Source organism: Rattus norvegicus, chromosome 19 (assembly GCF_036323735.1).
Source record: "Rattus norvegicus strain BN/NHsdMcwi chromosome 19, GRCr8, whole genome shotgun sequence".
NCBI classification, from domain to species: Eukaryota; Metazoa; Chordata; class Mammalia; order Rodentia; family Muridae; genus Rattus; species Rattus norvegicus.
Genome location: NC_086037.1, coordinates 52,297,594 through 52,309,598, shown reverse-complemented (window position 1 = coordinate 52,309,598; position 12,005 = coordinate 52,297,594). Strand labels below are relative to the sequence as shown.

The window sequence follows — 12,005 nt, the reverse complement described above, 5'->3', positions numbered from 1 at the left end:
ATGCACAAATTAGGGTTCTTTAAATTAGAGGCCTCTATTTCACCCACTCTGCTTCCCCGGCAGGGCTTCCCTGCCCTTTCCAGTGTGTCCTGTGAAAGAAAAAGCAGAGTGGAGTGGAATGTGCTGAATTGTAAGGATCTGCATGTTGTGCAGGTGGAAACCCAGTTTCTCAAGACGCTTTACACAAGACACTAGCTACAACATCTTTACATTATTGATTTATGTGCTTTCAAAGTAACAAGGCTACTGATAGGGCATAGAAAAAACTGGGGTCAAGCTATACCCTGCTACACATAGGATGAACAAAGCAAGAAACACCCTGCACACACCAGTCCTAGCTGCCCTGACTCTGGGTACACTCATAGCCTCCAATCAGGAAATTATCTACAATGAACACTAGTTCTCTTCACTGGAACCTCCCTCCATAAGGTCGGTCATCCAATAATTACAAAGAGAGAAGCAGCAGCAGACATCCACAGGTTTGGGAAGGATCTAGTCTCATGCTAGAATCTCCTTCCTCACCTGCCCTGCACCCAACCCTGCACTCCACTTCATGTGTCAGTGATAGTTAATTATTATAAGCATTCAATGGTTCTCAACCTGCCTAATACAATTCTTTAATCAGTTCCTCTTGTGGTGACCCCGACCATAAAATTATTTTCATTACTACTTCATAACTATAATTTTGCTAGTTACGAACTGTGATACAAATATCTGTTTTCTGATTGTCTTAGGTGACCCCTGTGAAAGGGTCATTCAAACCCTTCTCCCCCACCCCTCCAGAGGACACAACCCACAGGTTGAGAATGACCACTCTCAATCAAGGTAGTCCATGGATAAAAAATTTCCACAAACACTAAAGTAAATTTGAACACTCTCTGGGGATCCTTCTCTTCCCCAGTAAGGAGAAAAATAAAAGCCAGCTTCTAATCTAAGACAGACAGCTTTTACTAACCTAACAGAAGGGCTGGAGAGAGTTCAGCAGTTGGGAGATGTACTGCTTGTACACAGAACCCGAGTTCTCCTACCAGTCACATCAGGCCACTCAAACCACTATAAGCTCTAGCTTTAGGGGATCTGATGCCCTCTCCTGGTCTCCAAGGGCAACCAACACCCACACCAGATATAAACACATGCACATAGTTAAAAGAAAAACAAACATGAGGTTGGAGAGATGCTCATAGGTTAAGAGCACTGGCTGCCCATATAGAGGATCTGGGCTCAGTTCCTAGCACCTACACGACAACTCATAACCTTCTCCAACTCCAGTTTCAGGGAATGTGACTGGCTCAGTAGTTCAGAGCCCTGGCAGATCTCCACAGGCCCTGGGTTCAATTCCCAGCAACCACATGGCAGCTTGCAATCTTCTATGACTGCAGTCCCATGGGATTCAATAACCTCTTCTGTGTGCCAAAATACATACAAAGAAAATACTCATAGAGCCTAACCAAAAACACAAGCAATTCCAGGGTCTCTGAAGTAAGACAGAACAGTGACCTTTGGACTTCCAGGCCCCCGAAAGCACCTCTCCCTCCCCTTAATCTCTTTGCCCTGTACTGGGTTTCTATTTTTGGTTAGTCTCATTCTCTATAAAATAAAGTTTCTATAAACTAGCAGTGGGAATTTAGAAACTCTGTGAGCCAAGGGGTAGAGGGAATAAAAGTCTCTGACCAGTACTATTTCAGGACCGTGAGTATAGCACCTGGGAGACCACCCAGCCTCAGTGGAGACCTTGCAGTGACAACAGCCCAAGATGTAGGAGACATCCCTGACCATGACACTTCTAAATCCTGACCCACTCAAACTATGAGGTAAGCCAGGCATGATGGCACACACATTAATCCCAGCACTGAGAAGGCAGAGGCAGGCAGATCTCCAAGTTAAGAAACACCTGAAGAACAAGTTCCAGAACAAAGAAACCCTGTCTTAAAAAAACCAGAAAAGGAAAGGGAAGGGAAGGGAAGGGAAGGGAAGGGAAGGGAAGGGAAGGGAAGGGAAGGGAAGGGAAGGGAAGGGAAGGGAAGGGAAGGGAAGGGAACCATGAAATGATACATGGATGTGCTTTGGTTTGTTGGGGGGTTTGCTGTTTTCTATGTGGTTGTCTTAAGTATCTCCAACAGGCAGCAGAGGGGGCTGGGCAGGCAGGGTGGTCATGCATTCTGGACTCAATCTCAATGCTGCTGCCAAAGGACTGACTCTGTAAGTCACAAGTTACTTAACTTCAGCACTGGTTCCCTCTGTGACAAAACAGAGGAGTCATTACACATTCTGTGGGGAACACTTGTAAAGACTGGTGTGGTACCTAGGAAGTTCCTAAGCTGCCATTTTTACTGCCCACCTTAACTTTCAAGTCTAAAGGTTAAAATGGGGAGCTTTCCCCTAGCCTAGCCCATGATTAACTTTCTTGTAGCTACTAGAGCATTTTCTAGGACTTCTATAGACTACAGCAGAAAACTCCTCAAAACCTTCCAAGCCATACAGCAATTACAAGGGAACCAAGAGCATACAGACAAGCCAAGGCTAGGCGGGAGCCTCCATGGCCAGCTCCTATAAGAACACAATTGGGAGATGTGTGATAGACTGGGAGATATCTGCAGGAAGTCTCAAGTGGTTTTACAGGAGAATACACTGTAATTTTCCAGAAAAAAAAAGTCCTAATAACTTCAAATTTCCTTTAAATAATTCAGACAAAGAAATGCACACAAAAGCTGGGAGACAGCTGAGCAGGTAAGAGCATCTTCTGTACAAGCATGAGGACCTGAGTAGGATTCCCCACACCCACAAAAACAACAGATGTATGGGCTTAGTGGTTTAGGAGCACTGGCTGCTCTTACAGAGGCCCTGAATTCAATTCTCAGCACCTTCATGCCAGCTCACTACTGTCTATAACTCCAATTCCAGTGGTTCCAACACCTTCTTCTGGCCTCCAAGGGCATCAGGCACTTACATCCACACAAAACACCCAAACACATAAACAGAAATAACAATAATAACATTAAAAGAAGAAAACTTTCAAGACCCTGAAATGGCTGCATGCCTGTCAGCTCAGCACTGCCAAGGCTGGATACAAGTGGATGACTAAGGTTTGCTGGCCACCAGCCTAGCTCTAGATCAGTGACCTCTGTCCCAGAGGAATAAGGTAGGAACTGATGGAGCAGAACACTGATATCCTCCTCTGGCTTCCACCCACACATCCACATAAGCATTGTACAGGCACATCGCACACAAATGCACCACACGCATGCACAGTGCACAAACGGAGAAGATGAAGCACATGTGGTGACATGTCACTGTGGTGTCAGGTGCTGGGTGACTCTTTCCCCTTCTGAGTCCATGCATTTGTGAATTTCATAATGAACAGTTGGAAAAGTTTTTTTTTTTTTAATTGGCAAAGCTATTAAAAACTTAAAGTGGTAAGAACAGTACACCCTATTATTTTCTTTAAAAAAAAAAAAAACCAACCATGAGCAGGGAGACTTTCAACGTATAATGGGGCTAGAAAAATCATTAGCTAACTGAGTGATAGACTGGAGCATACACAGACTGTAAGGCTCGAGTGTGGCTGAAAAGCATATACTGGAATTATTAATAGCAGCCTCAGCTCCTCACCTCTAGGCCCTCTGGTTTCCTCACAGCCACACTCATGACTCTACAAAGGCCCTTTCTTCCAGCCAGTCCTTCTACTTTGGGAGGCAGTGCCTAATAATCAAAATCTAATTGGGACTAGTTCACTCTGGAGGTTAAGGCAGGAGGATTGACTTGAGTTCAAGGCCGCATGGTCGGTCGGCACAGTGAGTTCCAGGTCAACCTGGACTACAGTAGGAAAAAAAGAAGCTGGAGAGATGGCTCTGTGGTAGAAGTACTCTTTATTCCTGTAGAGGATCTGGATTTGAGTCCCAGCCCCCGCGTGGCAGCTCACATCGTCTGTAACTCCAGGTCCGAGGCATGCAATGCTGTCTTCTAGTTCCTTAGGCACCAGGCATGCACATGTGCAAACACATATGCAGGCAAAACATCCTTATATGTAAAATAACATTTTTAAAAGGAGAAAAAAAATCAAGAAACATATGAAGAGCTGGCAAGATGGCTCAGTGGGAAAAGGTACTTGTCACCAAGCCTGATGACTGAGTTCAATCCCCAGGACTCACATGGTAGAAAAAAGAACTGACTCCTAAAAGTTGTCCTTTGACCTATACATGACCCATGGCAATCCTGTTCTCCCACTCCCAACACACACACACACACACACACACACACACACACACACACACACACACACACACACACACACCCCTCAGTGGCAAAACACATCCTTAGCACCCATAAGGACTGGGTTCAATCCCTATCAGGAAAGAGAGAGGAAGGAAATGAGCAAGGGGAAGGAAGGAAGAAGGAAGGAAGGAAGGAAGGAAGGAGGAAGGAGGAAGGAAGGAAGGAAAGAAGGAAGGAAGGGAGGGAAGGAGGGGAAAAGAAACAGAAAAGAGAAGCCCCTCACTGTCCAGGGCAATTTCTGTAACCAGGCTGAGATTAGCAGAAACACACTGTCCTTGGCCTCACAGGTTCTGCTCTGTCTGGGTCCCACAGTTTACATGGTTTACATGGTTTACTATGACTTATGAGAACAAGAAAAAGGTTTGCTCTGTGAAGAAGCAGAAAATAAGCAAGTTCTTTTCATATGTGAAGTCTTGGTGTACATGCGTGTATGCATGTTTTGCATATCTATGTTCATGTGTACTGACTCCTGAGATTGATATAGCAATCATCTATGTGTACTCTTCTAACCATTCATGGAGGCAGGATCTCTTAATCAAACCCAGAGTTTACCAATCACTAGATCCACTAACCAATTTGCACTAGGAATCAACCCTTTTGCTTCTCTCTGCCTTTGGCAGCTAGGAGCCGCCACGACCACCTTGCTTTTTTTGTTTTGTTTTGGTTTGGGTTTTGTTTTTTTGAGACGGGGTGGGGGGTGGGGAGGTGTCTCTATGGGGCCTTGGCTGTCCTAGAACTCACTCTATAGACCAGGCTGGCCTTGAACTCAGAGATCCGGCTGCCTCTGCCTCTCAAGTACTAGGATTAAAGGTATGTGTCACCACTGCCCCTTAAGTATTCACACTTGCAAAGCAAGTGCTTTAACCAAGTCACCTCCCCAGGCCAGATAAGCAAGGTTTTTAAAAACCTAATAGCATACAGCTTGGTGGCACATACACATAATCCAAGCACTAAAGAAAAAAGGATCAGGAGTTCAAAGGATCAGCCTTGGCTACATTAGTTCATTGGCAGTCTATCTCAAACAAACACAAAAGAAGAGGGTAGCACACACCTTTAATCTCAGCACTCTGGAGGCAGAGGATCTCTGTGAGTTTAAGGCCAGCCTGGTCTACATAGTAAATCCCAAGCTAGCAAGGGCTACAAAGTGAGACCCTGTCTCGTACAAACAAAACAACAAAAAGGACACTGGCAAATATAGTAAGAGAAAAAAGTCAAACAAGAAAGGAGGATGGAAGGAACTAAGTGGGGAAAGCTGTGGGGTGGAGAACCTCATTACTAAGGTGAGTAAAGATTGAGAGGCTGTTGGGGAGAGCACGTAGGAATCCTGTCAGGGCAGAGGAAGAAACAAGTCCAAAGTCACCTGGCTTATCTGGGAAGGGGCAGGGAAGCTAGGGTGGTTGAAGCAGGTCAGAGCAAGAGGCCACTGTGAGCAATGTGTTAGAACCTTGTGAAGCCCTGGGCATTTTCTTTACACAAGACAGGGCCCCGGGGAATGGCTATGTGCTAAGAAGTGACTCACTGCAGGGAAACGAGGCTGAAGTAAGATAAAGCTCACTAGAAAGGCTCTGCCATTACTGTTTCCTAAGAATGCAGTCTCTCTCTCTCTCTCTCTCTCTCTCTCTCTCTCTCTCTCTCTCTCTCTCTCTCTCTCTCGCGCACACACACACACACACACACACACATCTCTCTCACACTCACTCTCTCTCTCTCTCACACACACACACACACACATCTCTCTCACACACACATTCTCTCTCTCCCTCTCTCCCTCCCTCTCCCTCTCCCTCTCCCTCTCCCTCTCCCTCTGATACTCGATGGGAAAGACCCCTAAAAGCATATCCACAAGGCTGCAGTCTTCAGAAATCCAAGCTTTAGAGAAAAAGCAGGGACTGCGATCAGGGGCTAATTGAGAACATGGGTTGGCAGAAGTCAGATTCAATTAGGGCAAAATGAAACATATAATAATAAAAATACTTTCCTGGCAAGAGACATCAGTTCTACTAAAAAAGCCAAAGGCATGAGCTCAAGTCAGCTTCAGCAAACGTACTTGTCACACATGACCATGGTCTACTGTTTGAAGTCCCAACCAGTCACAAAAATCTTGTGACACTCCTTTATAGAAGTGGACAGACAGAAATAGGGTGGCTTCTAGGATCTGAGGGAAAGCAAGGACATTGCAGGAGAGCCTTCCACTAGCCAGCAGGGATGTCAACCAAACAGCCACACAGAAAACAAAGACATCAGCCTGGAGTGACCCAGTGTGTTCACTCATAAGCTTGCAGAAACAAGGGACAGATGGACACACTGAACTACTTCAGGGATACAGCAGCCAGATCCAGAATGTGGGAAACTGATCAGATAAACTGCCTGACCATTCAGGCATTCAGCAACAAATTCAACAAATTAAAAGGAGTGAAAGGAGAGAGCCTGGGGATAAAGATGTTTAGCAGACATGGCATCTTGTCCACATTCTGATTCAAATAAGCCAAGTGCAGAAGACACACTTGTCAGCCAGCAAGGCATGGTGGTGAGCATCTGTAATCCCAGCACTTAGGAGGCCGCAGCAGGATGATGCTGAGCTTGAGGCTAACCTGAGCTAAAAGCCAGACCTTATCTTTAAAACACAGCCAAGAGTAGCAGCACATTAAGGAGCTAGCAGAAGCATCAAGTGCATCCTTGGGTACACAACAGGTTTGGGGTCAGATTGGGCCATGCTAGACTGTTTCAAAAAAATAAAACTCTTCTAAGACAACTGGAGGGGGGTGGGGAACCCAAACAAACAAAAATACCTGCCTGAGTAGTCGATGGAATTAAGTGATTACCATAAAGGGAATTTTTTAGGTATAAAAATAACACCCAGAGCTATGGTATTATCAGTGCTAGAAAACAGATGCAGGCCCGTCCGTCCACACAAGTGCTCTCCCACTGAGCTATACAACAGCCTGAGATCACTGCTGTTAAGAGCCGCTATCCTCAAATCAGGCATGGAGGTGCGGTCCCAGCCCTTGGAAAGTGGAGGTAAGAGAATAAAAAGTTCAATGTTGTCCTTGGCTACACAGCCTAGGGGACTATATATATATATATATATATATATATATATATATATATATATATATATATGTACACACACACACACACACGTATAGTCTAACTCCTTTTTATATATATATAATTTTTTAAAGAAATATTTAGTTATTTTATGTGAGGACACTGTCACTGTCTTCAGACACACCAGAAGAGGGCATCAGATCCCATTCCAGATGGTTGTGAGCCACGTGGTTGCTGGGATTTGAACTCACGACCTCTGAAAAAGCAGTCAGTGCCCTGAGCCATCTCTTCAGCCCCCCTCTTTTTTTTTTTAATGTACATGAGTATTGCGTCTATATGTATGTCTTTGCACCATGTGCATGCCACAGAATTAAAAATAGAGCATCAGATGCCCTGGCACTGGAGCTAGTGATGGTTGGGAGCTCCCATGTAAGTGCTGGGAATTGAACCTGGATCCTCTGTAAGAGTAGCCAGTGCTCTTAACTACTGAGCCATCCTCTCTTCAGCCCTGTAATTTTTTTTAAAGATTTTATTTATTTTTTTTTTTTTTAGTTAATCAAATACTGCAGGACTGATTTAATCAGTATAAAATTGAAAGATTTAGATTTGTAATAAAAATCCAAATTTGAGGAAGGGCAAACTTTAAAACAGCAGCCAAGTCTTAGAGGAAGGGCAGGTGAGTGCAGGCACGCTGGACTGTGGGGCGGGGAACTGACCACTGTCAAACCAGTGTAAGTTGCTTGGTTTCTCATGGAAAACATTTTATACACCTAAGTCCATCAGCGTCCAAATGTCTGTTCTGTTGGTAATATCACAACATAATATTACATTTACTCCAAATTCTGTCCCATGTGGGAAAGTTAGATGATTTCAAATACTTTCTTCAGCTCCACAATAAGCTGCCAGTCACTCTTCTGCATTTCGTCTCTGAACCAGTCTTTGAGTGCATCGATGGACTGCCGGCTGATCTTGCTGACAAGAATGTCTGTAGCTTCGAAGTGTCTCCCAAACATTTTTGGAGATTCCCCAGGGATAGGTTCTATTTTGACACAGACCTCTTGTCCTTTTTTTGCAACATCCACCTGCTTGTGGTTTATTTCAATGCTTGTTACTATCCCAATGTCAACAAAATTTTTGCTTGGAACACACATAGGTGTTCCTTGTTTCACTTGACCAGCCTCCACAGTGACCCCTATTACTACTGGATCTCGAGAATTGAAAATGTACTGAGGGAGAATCTTCATCTTGCAGGGAAATACTGCTATGTGCTTAAATTCTTCTTGTTTTTGTTTCTTGTAGTCTTGTCTGTATTTTGTAAAGGCATCAAATAAATGATAAATAATTTCTGCACTAAAGATTCTAACTCCCAAACTATCAGCCATCTCTTGCGCATCCCGTTCGATTCTTACATCAAAGGCCAAAATTACTGCATACTGCGGATCATGTTCCAGCATCACCGAAGCCTTCATAACATCCTTCTTGTGGACTGGGCCAATGTTAATTCCCGCATATGGCACCTCTGATGTTTTCAGAAATTCAAGAAGAGCTTCCAAAGAGCCCAGTGTAGATGCCTGAACATAGACTCCTTTTTCTTCCAATTTGATAGCATTCAGCGTCTGCTTTAACTCATGGATCAATTCATCTTTGAGAACTGGGATTTCGTCGTCCTTATAGGCCACTAGGAGAGGTAAACCAGCCAGCGTTTTCTCAAGGTCTTTTCCAAGAATCTTCACTCCCTGGGCTGCTTCCACTTCTTTATGCTTTTCATATTGGTTCTTCACGCGTAATTCCTTCATAGGAGGAGGTAAAAGGAGGCCTCGAATCTGAGTGACAATGGGCCCTTCTACTCCAGGAACAATGATTGTGTCCCCTTCCTTCAAACGTCCATTAATCAATATGACATCTATTGTGGTGCCCATTCCTGGGAGAGCTTTAACCTCCATGACTTGTGCTCTCAGCTCCTCACAGTGAGCAAGCCTCTTGCTCAACATAGTTTGAGTTAATTCCACAAGAAGGTAGATGAGGCTTCCCATGCCATCACCAGTGTGTGCAGAGGTCGGTACCAGGGACACAAAAGTGCGGGGATCTTTATTCTCATAAAACAAAGCAGTATTTAAACCCTGTTGTGCAAATTCTACAATAATGGCCTTTGCACGCTCCTCAAACTCATCCTTTGTATTCTTCTTCTGCTTTTTTAAAGTAACAGCCACATCCGAATCAGGACTCTTCTTCCAATCATATAACCTGTCAATCTTATTAAGTGCAACAATAAAGGGACATTTTTTGGATTTGAGAATGTTGATTGATTCAATTGTCTGGGGCTCTAAACCATGCATAATGTCAACAACTAAAATGGCAATATCACAGAGAGAGCTTCCTCTGTTTCTCAGGTTACTGAAAGACTCATGTCCAGGAGTGTCAATAATCAGCATCCCTGGAATGCGGACATTCTCTCTGTCAAAATTTTTAATCATTTTAGTTTGTTCATTAATAGCTTCGAGAGGAACATTTGTGGCACCAATCTGCTGTGTGATGCCACCTGCTTCACCATCTTGTACATGAGTGTGGCGGAGCTTATCTAGAATTTTTGTCTTCCCTGTGTCTACATGTCCAAGCACACAGATGATAGGGGCTCTTAGCTTTTCTGTATTTACATTTTTACCATGTTCAAGTCGTCGTTTCTCAATTCTCCGTTTTGCTTTGTCGTACGCCCGCTCTTCTTTAGTCCGATCGTCATCAGAGTCATACTCGGAGTCTGAGCTGGCGTCTTTGTTGGGCTTCGTGTCTCCAGCTTTCCCCAAGTCCTTCTCGTCCGATAGCTTGTAATCCTCCTCGTCCCCATCGCTGCCCTCACTGTCCCCTTCGTCTTCCTCATCTTCACTGTCTTCTTCATCTTCATCCTCTTCTTCCTCCTCCTCTTCCTCAGGGTTTTCTTCTACTTCTATGTGAATCATATTTCCTTTTTCTCTCTCCTCATCACTGGCCATAGCTTCCCAGTCATCGAGCCCAGCATCTTCAGTTTCTTCGTCTTCCTCTGCGTCAACAGAAGGCGGTGTCTCCTCCTTTTCTGGTACTCCTTGGTCCACAACTTCCACAGGGGCACTGACTTCCACAGTCTCAAGTGCTTCTTTACTCTCCAGCTGCTGTGGTGTTTTCTTCTTCTTCTTATCTTCATACACTGGCCTCTTCTTTGGCAACGAGTCTTTTGATGGCACTTCAACACCCTGCGCTTGGAGGTGTCTCAGGGTCACTTCAGCTCTGGCTCTGGCTTCTCTCTGGGACTTAGTTAACAGTTTTCCTTCTTTTTTTAACCGTTCTTTTCTTTCTTTTTCTTTTTGCTTTTTCCTTTCTCTTTTTTCTTGTTCTAATCGTTCCTCTTCTTTTCGTTTGGCTTCTAGTTCTTCAAGCCGCTTAATCCTTTCCTCCTCCTCTCTCTTCTGTCTCTCCTCCTCCTCTCTGAGCTTAGCCAAAGCTTCCTGGATAGCTTTAACAGTGGATTTGCTTGGGCCTTTCTTCTTCTCTTTTTCTTTATCATCTTTTTCTGTTTTCTTTTTCTTCTTATCTTTTTTCTTTTTGTCTCCTTCATTGTCATCTTCCAGAGTTGCAGCAATGTCTCCTTTCTCTTCTGAGGCAGCACCTGCATCAGGAGTCCCTCTGAGCACCAACACCTCCTCGTCCGGTCTCTTCTGAGGCTCCCTCTGCTTACTCTGCTCCTTCCTGCCCTTCTCTAGCTCTTCTTTCTCTTTCACCTTTCGCAACTTTGCTTTCTCCTCTTCTCTCTTTTTCCTCTCACGCTCTTTCTTTTCTGCCTTCTTCTGGGCCACCGTCTTAATTTTGAAGGAAGAGTCATCGTCCTCATTCCCACTGTCTATGGTAGGAACTGACTTGTTCTTCTGATTTTTTTTCTGTCCTTTTCTGGACTGCAAAAATTCATCAGACTCACCACCACTTTCACCTGAGGAGTTTACTCTCGAACGTTCTTTACTTCTTTTGCTATTGTCTTCATCCTCTTCCGACCCATCCCGTTTTTTAGTTGATTTCTGGGCTTTTTTACCTTTTTTAGAAAGTTTATTAGGATCATCTGCATCCTCACTCCCAGAGAGGAGCACCTCTGAGTTAGGTCTGGCAGGCTTTTTTGATTTTGAATCTTTATCTTCCAATTCTTCACTATCATTCTCATCAAAACTTGTTTTCTTGCCTTTTTGTCCTTTCTTCTTTTTATCTTGTTTTGAGGCAGATTCTTCTTCATTGTTTTCTGTAGGCTTGACTGTAGCGGCATCTCTGTCAGCTCCGATGCCTTGGGCTTCCAGAGACAACTCCTCCAGCTCTCTCAGAATGTCGTTCTCATCAAAGTCTTGCTTCTTTTTCTCCTTTTTCTTCTTCCCCTTTCCCTTCTGAGGCTCCTGCTCCTTGGCAGCACCAGCTCCTTCTATTTCCGCAGCCAAGGCGCCCAAGTCAGTATCATCCTTGGTACTGTCTTCGCTCTTGTTTTTCTGTTTCTTCCCCATCGCTTGTCAGCGGCGCTCGTGGCCACGGCCCCTCGGTTCGGTGTCTCACAGACCCACTGTCTCCCAGCCGACTCCAATGCCCGCTCGGCTCGGTCCCCCTCGCGCCGCCGCCTCTCGCACCCGGCTCTCCACAGACCCGCGCACTGGGACAGGGCACATATCTAAAGATTTTATTTA

The 12,005-nt window shown here is 44.7% G+C and overlaps 1 protein-coding gene and 1 pseudogene across 1 annotated transcript in view; both read right to left on the bottom strand.

Moving 5' to 3' along the window:
- Wwp2 (WW domain containing E3 ubiquitin protein ligase 2) overlaps positions 1-12,005 on the bottom strand; it is a 124,405-nt gene that overhangs the window by 71,369 nt on the left and 41,031 nt on the right. The gene's annotated exons all lie outside the window — the stretch shown is intronic.
- On the bottom strand, positions 7,869-11,976 carry Eif5b-ps1 (eukaryotic translation initiation factor 5B, pseudogene 1; annotated as a pseudogene).